The sequence below is a fragment of the Colobus angolensis genome, unplaced genomic scaffold, assembly GCF_000951035.1.
Source record: "Colobus angolensis palliatus isolate OR3802 unplaced genomic scaffold, Cang.pa_1.0 Scaffold111, whole genome shotgun sequence".
Classification (NCBI taxonomy): domain Eukaryota; kingdom Metazoa; phylum Chordata; class Mammalia; order Primates; family Cercopithecidae; genus Colobus; species Colobus angolensis.
Window position 1 is genome coordinate 2,592,168 of NW_012112142.1, and position 16,091 is coordinate 2,608,258.

The 16,091-nt window shown below is 36.2% G+C and overlaps 1 protein-coding gene and 1 pseudogene across 1 annotated transcript in view; both read left to right on the forward strand.

Annotated features, from left to right (window-relative positions):
- Positions 1–16,091, forward strand: part of LRBA (LPS-responsive vesicle trafficking, beach and anchor containing) — a 785,611-nt gene that overhangs the window by 614,405 nt on the left and 155,115 nt on the right. The gene's annotated exons all lie outside the window — the stretch shown is intronic.
- On the forward strand, positions 9,557–10,699 carry LOC105522129 (annotated as a pseudogene).

A 16,091-nucleotide genomic window follows, 5' to 3' on the forward strand; every position in this document is an offset into this window, starting at 1 on the left:
TTTTCTCTTCTTCCTGAATCTCAGCCTTTTTCTTTCAAGATTCTTTAATTAGTTTGTATTTGGTTTCATTTTCTCTAACAATTCTTTAAAATACCCTGCCTGTAAAAAAAATAAAATAAAAAGAAACCTAAACAAAACAACTATAACATCAAAAGAAATCACCTGCTCTTCTTTACCTTTCTTCTTCCTTTTCTTATTATTCTTGTTTCATCACAAATAATATGGAGTCAAATCCAGCTCCCTCTTATGTTTGGAAGCTCAAAATTTTTTCAGAACTTACTTTGTGAGGCCTACTGATATTTTTCCACCAATGTGTATATTCTCCTTCTTCTCTATCTCCACCCCCATGCCCTAATATCTGTAGGATAATAGGTAGGGCATTGATAAATTGCCCCCATTTTTATGTTGATAACCAGCTAATTAGGGCCCTAAAACTTAGTGACTTTCAAATACTTTGACAACTATATAATATATGGTTATATAGGCTATTTAAAGAACCTCCTATTGGTTGGTCTTTCTAAAACAGGAGGGATTTAATCATGCCTATGTTGTTGTTTTGATCCTATTTTTAAAATGTTACATTTTGACACCTTAGAAAGCATATTTAAATTATTATAATAAAGATAAATGTATAAGAACACACTTAAATTACTATAATAACATAAATATTTCATTCAGCTATCACATATTTCAGGTAGAATCATTATTAGTTACAATTGTCAACGTTATTTGTATTGTCTTGCTGGAGTTCCTAGAAATACTAAAGAAATGTTCAACAGTAGAGAGCAGATGGTGAAATATGATGGTGGGGTGGTAGGAATCATTTTATTGAGTAGATCCTAAAGCGTACCTTGCCTGATTAATATAGTATACATTCTGTAAAATGTTTTTGTGAGATTTTCCAAAAATGAAATGTAAAGTATGTAGAAGATTTAAATTTTTTCAGAAAGAAAAAAATAAGAATAAGGTAACATTTCTGGTAACTTAATTTTTTTTTTTTTTTTTGCTGACGGGGAGTTGTTACTTTAATATCTTAAAAATCCCTATTTCTTAAATTTTGCCAATACCCAAAGAATAATATTACCCAAAATTGAGGTTATTCCTATGAAATAAAGGTTTACAATGTTAATTATTTTTATCTTAAAGAAGAAAGAGACCTTTATTTTTACACTAAAGCAATCTTTTATTTATAGCACAATTTACCATTTTTCAAGTTTTGTGTATCATTTGTATTTCTCTGCATCATTGGTGATTCCATTTCAGATCTGACCTCTCAATGATGGCCTTTATTCTACCTGAAGAAGCAGATCAGTAGTGTTGATCAGTTTTCTAAGTAGACTTAGAGCTACTCTCCAATGGAAATATAATACAAACCACAAATATAAGCCACCTATGTAATTAAATGATTTCATAGTCATATTTTTAAAAGTAAAAATAATAATTTATCTTAACCATATATTTCCAAAATGTTATTTCAATATATAATCAATATAAAATTGTTATATATTTTACCTTTTTTGATACTAAGTCTTCCAGTGGTATCTTATACTTAACATTTCTCTATTTACATGACACATCTGTGTTCAGACTAGCAACACATTTTGTGTTGCAACACATTTTGTGTTCAATAGCCATTTGTGGCTAGTAGCTGCTGTATTGGGCAATGCACATTTAGGGCATTGTTTTGGAATCACGTCAAGGGATAGTTTGGGCTTATGGAAAGAATGCCTTCACCCTTTTTAAACAATGATGTTTCTGAGGTGTACTTCATCTAAAAATAAACAGACAATCAGTACCAACAATCTGTAATCTTGAAGACTGAAATGCAAAGTATTAAAATTGGGTTGGAGAATCATCACTGTGATAAATATTTTAAAATCCCCAGTAGATTCTGTGTTTTAAATCTTTGAAATTCACTTAAATTTAGAAACTGGGGTTCAGAATAGATTATTTTCTTCAACCTGAACCTTGAATTATTATGACCAAATTTTATGTAACAAATTACAGACTTATGAAGTTTAAATGAATTTGACTAGACAAATACATCTAAATATTGGGCAAATATCTAAACTTTTCTACGCAATTTATTGTCATTGATTTTTTTCCCCTCCTCTTGAGGTTGTGTACTCATTTCAGATACCTTTAGTGTCGATAAATTCAATCTAATGGTGAAGTACAATCTGACTTGCTGCAGTTTAAATTCTTTTCTTTCTGTACTATAGAAATGATTACTACTCTGTACTAGAACATAGAAGGAATCATAAATGTCACCCCGGTTCATTACTTTGGAATGGGGACAGAAGTAAATGGATCTGAAACAGGTTGTTGGAGAACCACACTTTTTCAGAAACCTTGAATTTAATATAATAATATGTTATTAAAATATAAGCTGTACAAAAGTAAATTAGATTAAAAAGTTTGGAGGAACCCTGAGATATCATTTACTTTTAAAATTTTGTATTTTAATTGTGTTTATCCACTATCAGACTCTGGTTGTGATATAGTACCAAATATGACATAACTCTTGCCTTCAGTGGGCTTTTGCACTAGAGGAGATAGCTACAATAAAACAAGTCCAAGCAATTTACTACAGTAGGCTCATGCTCCTTGGGCTCATGGATACAGCATCTGAAATGACGAGAAGGAAGAGGAAAGAGGAAATTCAGGACCAATCATGGGGGGCCTTCTGCTTTGTGAAAGAGGATGAACTTTATCTTGGGTGCAGTGGGGAGACTTGGGAGAGTCTGAAGCAGAGAAGTGACATGAGTAGATTTTGTGCTTTTAAGAGATCACTGTGATTGGTGTTGAAATATGTATTGCCCTTGTCGATGGCCCAGAGTGGATCCGTTTCAGATCCTTGCCTAAGTTGTTAATTACACAAGGAGCAGTGAAGGCTTATATTCAGTAGTGCCGGTGGGGCTAGAAAAATGTGGATAAATTTAAGACATATTTAGAAGGTAACTGCTAGGATTTGGTGATTTGTCTTGTGAGATGAGAGAGAAAGAGTGAAAGATTAAATTTGACTTGATCATATAGGTGTGTGTGTGTATATATATATATATAGCACAGAACAAAGAACAAGTTTTGTTAGGTCATAGATATTTAGCTCCCTGCCTTTAAGAAGGAAACTATGAGAAGTCAATTAAAATCCCCCAAAACACGTTTAATTAGGCTAGCATTTATTGGTTATTTGCTATATTTAATATAGAGTGAATTTAGAATTAAAAGAATAAGGTAGACATAGTTCTTTAGTTAGCATATCTCTCCAGATGAAAAAGACAGGCATATATAAAATAATTTTTAGTACAAATTAGATAATGATAAGTGCTATAGTAAGATATAAACAAAATTAAATTAATTCTGACTAGGGGAGACGGGATTGCAAATGACTTTACAGAATAAGTGATTTTTAAGCTGTATCTTAAGGGATGCAAGATAGTCTAACAGACCTCCCACATTTATGTCTCTAGCCTGTACGTTTATCCTGATATCTGACTACCTCCTTGACATCTCCATTTGAATATATAAACTGTATCTTAAATTTGACGTGTTCAAAACTAAATTCCTGATCTTCATTTCTTCAAAGCTATTCTTCTTCCAGTTTTCCCCATATAGTAAATGGTTTCCTATTTGAGTGTAAGCTGAAATCTTTGCAATGTAAGACCCTACACCACTTAACCCCTTTCCAAAATCCTGTTACATCTTGAGCTCTTCTGCTTGCCACCCCATTCACTCTGTTCTAGCTAAACAGGGTCTACTTGGTGTCCTTCAAGTACTTTCCACCTCAGCACCTTTGGTTTTCCTTTTCCTTTCACCTGAGGCATTTGTTTTAGTTGTCTTTAAGAATTCATTCTTCATCCCTTTCAGGTTTTTGCTCAAATGTCACCTTTTCAGTAAGGCCTTCTGTCTCCTCCCTATTTAAAATTGCTCCCCTCACCTCATGCACTTTTACTTACTCCCTGACTTCATTTTTCTTTATGTCACTCACCATCTGACATATGTATCTTATGCTTATTGATTTGTTTATTATGTCATATCCCACTTGAACATTAGCTCCATGAGATCCTAAATTTTTGACTGTTTTACTCATTGGTTTATCCCTAGAATCTACAAAGGTGTTTGGAACATAGCAGGCACTAAATTAAATATGTATTGCATTAATAACGTGATGAAATGAGGAGGAGTGTTCTGAGCAAGGGAAGTGACATGAACAAAGCTCAGAAAAGATGTTTGGCACATTGGGAAATGTTTATTGATCTGTTAATTGATCTTATGTTTCGTGTGTGTAGAAAACATAGAAACAGATTCTGAAAGGCAGTTGAGTCTAACATGAAGGCCTTTGGTAACAGGCTAAAAATGCTTGAGTTAATTCTATAAGCCAGTTCAGCAAGATAATAGTGATGATTGACTTTGCAATCTGCCTGATCTGTGTCACAGCTATTAAAGATATGCAAACAAATGAGCATTTGGTTGACTGTAAGGGACAGGAGGCATAAAGCTTTTCTAAGAGTAAGTGAAAGAGCCTGGGAAAAAGAGCAAGGTAGTTTGAGGAGAAAATGGAGAGTGTATGCTTATTCCAGCCAGAAGGGCACAGCAAAACTCAAATGGTATGTTCCTGATATGGGGTAGGACTACTAACATCTCATTTTTTAGGATGAGATTTTCTGTCCACAAGAGAACTGGTAGCTGGATGTCAGATGCTGACCACAAGTTGTTAATGATTCAGTTTTCTACATTTTATTACTGTGATAGCCTTGCAAACATGGACATACCATCACTGGTCATATCTTGGATTTTTCATTTAAAACCTATTTTACAATTTAATGTGCATCATTAGTGGTGAGTGTATTAAGTTATGACGTTGGTAGGGTTAGTAGAGTTTATTCTATATTTGCAGTTAAGTAAATAGAATGCAATTAAGTCCTAAGAGATACTAAATATTATTTTAAAAATAAATGACTATGCAGTAATATTCTATGAACTCATATATAATTTAATATTTAACCCTTAAAAAGTTTTAAATGTACATATGCATGTTGAATAATAATGTATAGTGGAGGTGACCATAGAATGGTTTTGTGGCTTGTGAGATTTTGTAAAACGTGAGACCTTTGACTTGCCCTCTACTACCTCAGAAATCCCCGAGGTCTGCAATCTGAAGAGAAATTAGGTTTCTTTTTTCCCTTAGCGGCGCATCTTCTACCATGTTAATACATTCCATGGATGCTGATATCATCAGCATTAGGCCCATTTATAAGAAAATGCTTAGCTACAGTTCATAGAACATAATTGATGGAAATGTATTTCTTAATGTATTTAGTTTTTAAACTCAAACTTCGATGATTTAGTAATTTTATTTTCTTAGTAAAAAAATCTTCACTCTGTTCTCAGACATCTTTTTTTAATAATTTAGAGTTTTAAAAAATGCTGAAAGTAAAATTAAAACAACTTAGGTGTGCATTCATTTCTCCTTCCTATCTTCCCTCCCTCCTTCTGTTTTTTGCCAGCCTCTCTTCTTTTCATCAATGAGCTCAAACTTTCTCAAATATGTCTGTTTATCCTTGCTTTTATACATAACTTGTGATTTGTTAATTTAGCCACATCTCTTTAGGCCTTTTCCTCAAGGGCTAAAGGTTTAATGATGAACCTTTGTGCTAATTTATTTAAGTATTGAAGTTTGTACTCATGTCTCTAATGAACTACATTTTGCTTGTTGATAAAAATTACTTGAAACCCTGAATATTTTTCTTCTCATGCTATTTACATACCATACAGGAAAATTAAAACCCTGTTAAGACATTTGGAAAGTAGTCATATCTTCCAGAATTATAAAAATGCATACATCTGTCAGGTGTGATTTGTTTTTAGATTGGTGACCTTATCATATTTTTTGTTCAACTAAAAAATGTAGACTGTTCATTAATGTGTTCTTAGAACTGAGATGAGTGGTCCTTCTCCTATACTAAATATATATCTACCAATTATTCCAGAAAGGGTTTAAGGTGCACATTTTATTTGCATCTTCTCTTACGGCAGTTACAGCTCATCTTTTGTTTGCATTATTAATGCCCATTATTTCTCTCCAAATTATAATTTATTTGGAGATAAGGGTCTAGAACAGCAAAAGGCCCAATGGAGATGTCCATTTCAAACATGGAAGTGAAAAATGTGTTGAAAGCAAGAGAGAACCATAAATTATTGGGGATATTTATCATAATATGAAGCATGTTAAGCCCTACTGTCATTGCTAATAAAAAAGATAATATATTTGTTTTGAATGTCATAGTTATTTGGCAGGAACTATTAAGTCTCAAATATTTTTGTAGGCATATATATTTTTGAAAGTAAGTTTTGTTAAGTATTCTTAGAATTATGTTAAATGCTTTTATAAATAGGCGTAATTCAGTGAATGACCTGTTGGCTTTGGGATTTAGGCAGGTTGCGTCTGTAATTTGGGATTTTTATCGTGAATCCTACTAATGATGATAATATCTTATTATATATAGAATTCCATATAATCCCATATGAGCCTCACAACAAACCCTGTGGTTTTGAAATGGCAATTGAGGTGAGTAAGGGTCACAGAAATTAAATTAATTTGAGTGCATGTGACAGTAAGTTGAGTAGACAAGACTTAAATCCAATTATTCTTTCTACTATATCAGACTGAAATAGATTATCATTTATCTATTGATTTGTAACCCTTGATTTTTCTTTATTGTAATGCATTTGAAGTAACAGTTTTATAATATCTAAAAACCACATAATATTTATGGGGTTGGTCTGGAAGGATTATAGATTATTTTTTCTTTTCCAGTTTTGAAAATGATTGTTTTTCTTTTACTGTAGAAAAAAATAGCATTTTATCTACCAAATTAGGACAAACTAAATTTAAATATCAACTTAAAAGCTTTCAGATATGCAGTTGATTTAAAATAACTATTATAAATGCAATTCATTGTACTTGATCTCTAGTGATTTTTTTAAAATTTTATTACTTACAGGCTAACAAAATAAATACTTGAAAATTAAAATGTATCAAAGCATGCACCTTATATTTTTATAATATATTGTTAATCAGCTCTTTTTTGTTTATTAAGAAAGCTTATTTTCAGTTTTTTAAATCATTTTTTCGGTGGTGAAAAGCTAAAATTTTGCTTTCACATTTTTTTACCGTCAGTATTCCTAAGCAGTGCACCTTAAATTAACTTCTAATTTATCATGTTTCTATTTGAGTTGTCAGGATTTTATATTTAGGAAAAATAAAATAAATGTTTAATTTTAATTAAAAAGGAGCTTCTTCATTTGTATTTCTATTTTGATTATCTTGTTTCTTTTTGGTTGATAGATTAGTCATTGGTATGTTTGCCCCAATATATTGAAGTGGTGGGTTTAGTTCAGTGCATACAATTGGTGACTATTAAAAGGAGAATCATATAGCCTGGCTGCAAAGATTGTTCATATCAGTGGAAATTATACCTTAATAAAGAAAACTAAAGCATATGTGTGGTCACAACCAATCCTTGTCATTATGCCGTGAAAGCCTTGGGATTTGTGATCAAAGCAATGGGCTTATCCTGAACTGTGGTATAACCTCTGGTTGAACCTTTCAAATTTTTATCTTAGGAGATGATACACTAAATGTTGGCCATGCTACCTGCCTCTAAGACTCATCTACCTAATTAAGTGATAGAGATTAAAATTATTGTGAGCAAGCCAGAAGAAAATGTGAATTGTAAATGTATCTGTCTTCTGTCAGTGTTGTTTACTTACCATTTTCCACTGATGTTTTAAAGAATTGCTGAACATGTGTTTTTTATCCAGAACTGACTGTTCTGTTCTGATGAGTATAAAACATACTTCACTTTGTAAATGTGCATTAAAAGTATTAGAAAGGCATAATCTTTGACTCTGTTACTACATTTCATCTGTCAAAAGACATAATTTTGAACTGTTAGATTTAGTGTCGTATCAAGACATGGTTCTTAGAAAGATGCTTTTAGTATTAAATTGGAGTTCTACTGTATAACTTAAATGCCATTGTCATCCACAGTAAGATTTTGGCTGTATATATGCTTATTTATTTTGTTACATATTGGTATATATCAGTTGAGTTCAGCATGTTTATTTCATATTAAGAGAGTAGTGAACTCTCATCACTGACTTATTCATGCAGATTTTCTTGTGATGAGACTGTAATATAGTTTAAGTACAGCATGTCCTCAAATAATGTCATTTCATTCAATGTTTTGTTATATCACTGGTGAGAAAAAAACATCAATTCATGACCGGGGCCGCTGTCTGTGTGGTGTTTGCACGTTCTTCCCATGTCTGTGTGGTCTTTTTCTGGGTACTCTGGTTTCCTCCCACATCCCAAAGATGTGCACATGAGGTGAATTGGTGTGTCTGCATGGTTCCCGTCTGAGTGTGTGTGTGTGCGTGTGTGCGTGTGTGCGCACACACACCTGGTGTCCTGCTATGGGATGGCACCTGGTGTCCTGTCCAAGGCAACGTGGGTTCCTGCCTTGCGCTCTGAGTTGCCGGGGTAGGTGTAGGCCACCTGCAATCCTGAAGTGGAATAAATGGGTAAATAATTATCTTGTTTTGTTCATCTGTCTTAGATGTATATATAGCTCACATTTATTTCAATATTTAATATTAGAAGTGTTTTGGGTCTCTTGTTTAGAAGTTTGGCGATGTTTTTGTGGCAACCAAAATATGCCATAGGAACTTAACTCATTTATATCAATCAGCCTGTGGGAAAATTGGTTTTGTTATATGCCATTGTATGTGAAGTTGCAATTTCCAAGAACCTATCGATGACAGTAAGTGAGGATTTGCTGTATATATGCTCACTCTCTTATTTAATTGTGCTAATTTGATGTTCTTCACACTATATGTAAAATCTTAATAATCTCTCTCCTCAGTATTAGTTTCTTAGAAATGCTTGTCATATTTTAAATTCACGTGTGAAGTCCTCAATTTCATGGCTCCTTCCATTTAGAAGGGGATAAAAACAAACAAGCACTTGTAATACAGATTGATGAGTTCTGTGGTAGGGAAATACAATGTATTACTTTTCCCCAAAGCTTTCTCTGGTCACCCCAACTTTTAGTCATAATTTTCTCATTTGAATTTCTGGAGTGCTAGTTGTTTTCACAACCTATTTTCTCTTAAAAATATATCCTTTCTCTATTACTGATTTAGATCTGTATTCTGGAGGAGGAGGGGAACACTCATATTACGTATCGCAGACCCTAAAACAGTTCTCTCTAAAGAGTAAGAACTAGCAGGAGAATAGCGTGAACCTTGGGAGGCGGAGCTTGCAGTGAGCCAAGATCGCACCACTGTACTCCAACCGGGGCAACAGGGCGAGACGGCGGCTCAAAAAAAAAAAAAAAAGTAAGAACTAACCTACAGGGGCATCCCCTAGCCCTAGCAGAAGGGAGCCCGCGTGTGCTGAGGTGCTGAGAAATCTCTGCCCGGGGCTGGAGCTGCTGTGAGGGCCATGCAGTGGTGCTGGGTCGGGCCGAGGGGCTGCCCACCCAGAGCTGGGATGCCAGAAGGGCCGTTGGTGAGGACATTTCACCGTTTGGTCTACCCTTTTGTGGGCAAGCAGGTGATCAAGACAGGGGCAACAGCCTGTAGTCTCTGTGGCTCCAGGACACCCAGGTCCATGGAAAGCAATTATTCCTTAGATGTGATCCAGATGAAGAAATGCGGCCTGCTGGCAACAGCCCGCCGCCAGAGCCTCCACGGAAAGAAACGCAGAAGAAAGGGACTGTGGACCCAAAGCAGGCCCGGGAGCCCACTGGGCAGAAGACCCTTGCTGCCTTCTCATTGTCTGCAGAACTCGTCCCCCAGGGAGAGGATGATTACGAATGTTTGGAAGGAGACACACCTGCAGGAGATGCTGGGAGGTGGCTGCGTGTCAGCGCTTGTTTGGCAGCATTTGGGTGAACGATTTCTCCAGAACTAAGAAAGCCAACAAGAAGGGGTACTGGAGGGAACCTGCCCCGAGGTTGGTCCTGTACTTTGGTGGTGGTGGTTTCCTGGCATTTTATAATTGTCAGATGTCTTGGAGCTCTTCCCCAGAGGTCACACCCACCTGTGACATCCTGTCTGAGAAGTTTCATTGAGGACAAGCCTTGGAAGCTCTAGGCCAGGCTCAGCCTGTCTGCTATACACCGTTGGACCAGAAATACTTCTCAGGGCTAGGGAACATCATTAAGAATGAAGTCTTATACAGAGCTGGCATCCATTCCCTTTCTCTTGGTTCAGTCCTGAGTGCTTCCATGTCAGGAGGCCCTGCTGGATCACGTGGTAGAGTTCAGTACAGCCTGGCTGCAGGGCAAGTTTCAGAGCAAACCGCAGCACATGCAGGTCTACCAGAAAGAACAGTGCCCTGCTGGCCACAAGATCGTAAAGAAGCCATTTGGGCCTTCAGGTGGGTTCCAGAGGCTCACCTGGTGGTGCCCACAGTGCTAGCCTCAGTTGTCAGAGGAGCCGGAGCAGTGCCAGTTCTTCTAAGGAACTCGGGGTGCTCTTCATGGAATCTTGCCCCTTGGGGAACCTGATGTCTAAGTGTCCAGAGAGGAGGATATGGGCAGGGATGGGGTGCAGAGCATAGTGTGGGTCAGGGGTGCCAGTATTATAATATTCAGCTCCCTGGAGTTATGTTGAAGGCAGAGTTTTCATAGGGTTAGATTTGTTTTTATTTTTCCTTTTATAGTTCAGTTAATTCTTCCTATTGAATTGTGCCGTTGTGAAAGATGAGAAAAGTTGTGATGATGGGTAAGGGGAAAACCTCCCAGAAGTCAATGGGGCAAGGAAAAAGAAAGCCTATGGGAAATAGCTGTGCTCCAAACATGGCTTTGCAGCTGATATGGGGTTTTCTTGGTTTTTATTTTGAGACAAGGTTGAACTCTGTTTCCTAGGCTAGGGTGCAGGGGCATGAACTCAGCTCACTGCAGCCTTGCACTCCCAGGCTCAAGCAGTCCTCACCTCAGCCTCCAGAGTAGCTGGGACTACAGACATGTGCCATGATGCCCGGCTGATTTTTGTTTACTTTTTATAGAGATGGGGTCTTGCCATGTTGGCCAGGTTGGTCTTGAATTCCTGCACTCAAGCGATCCTCCCACCTTGGCTCCCAAAATGTTGGGACCACAGGTGTGAGCCACTGTACCCAGCCAGCTCCTGTGTTGTTGTTGTTTTTGTTCTGCACCTTTGGTTGTTTTTAAGGCCCTCCATTTTGGAAAGCAGGAAAACAGTAATTTTTTTTTTTTTCTTGTTCCCCTGGAGGATCCAGGGATGAGAATAGAGTGGCCTGAGGGCAGTGCTTGGGTTCAGCCTCCTGCCAGTTCCTTCCTGCTGGACGCAGACACCAAGAGCCTGGGGTAGAGCAGAGAGCTGCGCCTTCTGGGGTGCTCAGTGGTCTGCAGAGAAAAGCTGCTTGTTTACTCCTTAAGTCAATGTATTTGTGACTGTTGCTCTTAATATGTTGAACGATTCACGAATCAAGGGCTATGGAGAAACTCCTTCAGGTTGTTGGCAACAGGTAAATGAAACTAGGACAGTGACATGAAAATAAAGCTCTCTGTTAAACAAACAAACAAAAAAGAATAAGAACTAAATAAATGTGGTTTCTTTTTTGTGATAATGATGTGCTACATCACCCTTCATTTCTACCTAAGGTTTAAATCAAATAATTAAGAGGGGTTCTTGTGAGTTTTAGTATTTTAATAAAAAATAACATTTACATTCTATTTGTATTTCTGCCCATACTGAATTCTCCCTGCATTTTTTTGTGTTTATATACATATATAAATATATACATAAAATGACATTTATATGTTATTTATATATATATGTATAATGCATATATGTATTTTTTTTGAGACAGGGTCTCGCTCTGTCACGTAGAGTGCAGTGGTGTGAACACAGCTCACTGCAGCCTCCTGGGCTCAGGCAGTCTTCCCCATCAGCCTCTCGAATAGTTGGGACTACAGGCACAGGTGATACCACCATACCTGGGTAAAGTTTTTTATTTTTTGTAGAGACGGGTCTTGCCATGTTGCTCAGGCTGGTCTTGAACTCCTGGAAACAAGCCATCCTTCTGCCTTGGCCTCCCAAAGTGCTGGGATTACAGGCCTTAGCCATGGTGTCTGGCCTAGAAATATATTATCCTGGCTGGGCTTGGTGGCTCACTCCTGTAATCCCAGCACTTTGGGAGGCCGAGGCAGGCAGATCACCTGAGGTCACGAGTTTGAGACTAGCCTGGCCAACATGCTGAAACCCCGTCTCTACTAAAAATACAAAAATTAACCAGGTGTGGTGGCAGGTGCCTATAATCTCAGCTACTCAGGAAGCTGAGGCATGAGATTGAACTCAGGAGGCAAAGGTTGCATTGAGCTGAGATAGCACCACTGCACTCAAGCCTGGGTGACACAGCAAGACTCCTTAAAAAAAAAAAAAAAAAAGATATCAGTTAATATATTACTAACTTTTTACCATTATTGAAATAGATATAAAATTATAACCACCAACTCAAGTGTACAGGAAATATCCTAATTTGAACTCAGCCCTTCTTCATATTAGGCTGGTGAAAAATTCCTTCATAGTTACTAGATTGGTAGGGCAGAGACCTTCTTTTCTCAAGGCTTGAATGAGAATCCAGGCTTATGCGATACCTAGAAAACTGGCCTTCACATCTTTAGTCCATCGTTTTCTTCATTAGTCATATCTTTATTGTCTAAGATACATATGGTCTTTTGGAAGCAGGCAGCTCTGATGATTTTACCAAGTTAGTGTTAGAAAATATTTGCTGATGCCAAAAGCCATGGTGCCAAGGGACTAGCTTCCCTGTGTGCACCATGCATGGGGCCACTACGTACAGTAGGCAGATTGTTCATCATGAAAGGGCACTTGATTGAGAGAAAGAACGGAAGCTAAAATCCAGCCTGTATTTACTCCATTTACCAAGCTGAATTCTCTTAGGGCTACATTAGCCTAGAAGTGTTGCCTTTTTTCTAATTCACATTGAGGCACTGTATGGGCATATAGTGACCCTCTCACCATTCCCCATCCTCTGGATTCCTGCCTAACCTCTTCATCCCTTCTCCTTCTCCTTTCCCCCAGGCTGGGGGCCGGGGGCGGGGGAAGCTGACTGTAGATTTTGAGAACTTGCTTCCCTACTCTTGGAAAACATTTATGCCTCTTCTTTGGCTTCTCTTTCTTTAAAAATACTAACATGTGACTCCTCCTTCACCTGGATACCTCACATACTCTCTGTTTGCTTAGAGATTCACACAAGACAGAAAAGAAAGATGCCTTCAAGAGACCTCTGCTCTGGACCCTGCAAATGTTCTTGAGAAAGGAAATGCCTGACTACTCTCTTAAAATTAAAGGTGAAGGGAGTCAGAGGTGAAAAAGTAGAGTAAAACACAAATACATATCTTGATAAATTTCAAGGGAAATGTTGAAAGCTTAAATTTTAGTGTTTAAATTTTTAATTTTGAAATGTTTACAATGTCTATTGTATAAAATTTACATAAAATGTTTCCTTAGGAAATCACAAAATCCATAGTAATTAAATGGAAATTGATGAGTCATTACTTTCTCCCCAGCATGATAGAAATTATGTAGCTGAGAGACTTGAAAATTTGAAATTGCTTTCTTCGTATCACTTATTAAAAAATTCTTCTTTGTTTTATGGGTGGTTTGGCTCCATTTAATTTCTACTTAAACTAATGACTTTATATTTAGGTTACGGTGTCAATATTAAAGTAACATAATAATTCATAATAAATTTGTATTTAAAAATAAATTGGGCCAGGAATAAAGATATTTTTGGGAGGATTGCTTGAAGCCAGGAGTTTGAGACTAGCCTGGGCAACATAGCCAGACCCTGTCACTGCAAAAGAATTAAAAAATTAGCCAGGCATGGTGGTGTATTCCTATAGTCCTAGCCACTTGGAAGGCTAAGGTGGAAAGATCGATTAAAGTTTGAGGTTACAGTGAGCTATGATTGTGCCACTACTGTACTCCAACCTGGGTGACAGAGTGGGACCCTGTCTCTTAACCAAAAAAAACAAAAACCAAAAAACAACAACAAAAAACTTGTGGAGAATATTTGTTTTGAGCAAATAAATTTTTTGTCAATTTGTTGAGTAACCTGAATGAAATAACAGATGTGGAAGATATGGACAAATATACAAAATCATAATATTTTGGTGCTATATATTAGAAGGATTGAAAACTTCATTTTTGTAACAATTGCTATGAAACGTCATTTGTTCCATTCTGCTTCCTAGAATTGGTGTTGGTAAGAGTACTTTTTAGGTATATTTTTGCTATGCATTATGCATCTTTAATTTATAATAGAAATGATGAATCTCTCAAATTTTAAAACTCGGGGGAAAACTAGCACTTAAAATTCATCCATTATAATTATTGTTTTGAATCTAGGAGAATTATAAAACAAGAGCATGGTAGGTATAACCAAAAGAAGGACAGTATCTTCTAATCGTGATAGAGTGTCAATGGGAGTAGAAGTGGGCAGCAGGTATTACTGAAATGAGAATAATTAGTATTTAATTAAGCAAATGCTGCTTTTGATTGTCAATGAAAAAGGAAAGCATATTCCTCCTTCTTTATTGTAAAACAAGGCTTGGGAATAGAAACATTCATCTTCAAAAAGCACAGGTATTATGAAGTGAAAATAACATATTTTGGTAAAATTTGTCAAAGCTGGAAATTAACTGAATACACACTTCTGCAAATTAATACTAGAAAATTATATAGTGTTTTATTGGGATAAATCACAACATTACAAAAATTCTTTTTCAATTAATTTTATTTATATAACAATTGCTATATAGAGATAAATATATATATGAAAGATACATGTATTCAGGATAGCCAGTTGTTTTCTCATCGTGAAAATGCTAAAAGTTTAGAGTTTCTTTTCCTTTTTTAAAAATCCCTTTGCATATAGGTTAAAAACTTAATTTAAAATGTTTAGCACTGTATATACTATGTAAGTAGAACCCAGGCTTATTTGATGACTAAGGGCACAAGCTTTATAGTTAAACAAGTCCTGGTCCAGCTTCCTTATTTATAATATCTCAACTGATAACCTTGCACAAAGTACGTTTTTGAGCCTTAGTTCATTTTTTAAGTAGAAATGATACTTTACTTTGTAAAGTGGTTGTGAGATTAAATGTAATAAGGTTTATTAAGAGTTTATTTATTTATGCTATGAGAGTATGACTCATACCATGCAATAAGTGTTAGCTCAGACAAACTGGATATGGCTTTTTGCTTCATAAAATAACACACATCTGCCTTTTCCCCTTTTGTCAATTAGAATTATATGCCTTGTTTTTGAAGATGAGACTCTTAAAATTTTTGTGTGATTATAGTCTAATTTTATTTATAGCTAAGCTTTAAACAAGGCCTTTTTGTAAAAAAAAATTGTTCAGTTTAAATGCTTTTTAAGTCTAATGGTTAGGTGGTTGTCAGCCATTTGGAAGGAGAACAAGCTCATTTCTACCCTGCCTAGTTAATTATTGTGATTGTAAACAAAGGATGTACAATTCAAAGTCAGGCAACATTTCACATGGATGATGGAGGTGATAATAGCTTAATTCCTGCTAGATTTTTTTTCCTCTGCTCTGGCAAGTTCATACTGACCTTGTCCAAAATCTGATGACCTCCCTATTTTACTCAACTGTTTGGAAAGCCGGGCCTGCCATAGCTGGCCCTGAGGGGGTATCTGAAAGACCACTGAACCACTGACCCATGTCAAGACTGGATTTCAAGTCTGATCTACAGAGCCTCTGAAATAGTTATATATGGGGTTTATTACACACAAAAGGCTAAACAGCTGCATTTTTCTGCTTATTAAATGTCATTATTAAAGTTACATATTGAATTTACTCAGTTTCTCATGCAAGTCATTTTCTAGACTAATTTTAAATTTTCGTCTTTTATCAGAGTTAGTATCTTTAAACTTGACTGTTTTGAAATGTGAGGAAAATGTACTGACAAACCATGGCTAAACTGGAATAAATTGTCTTCCTGGTTGATGA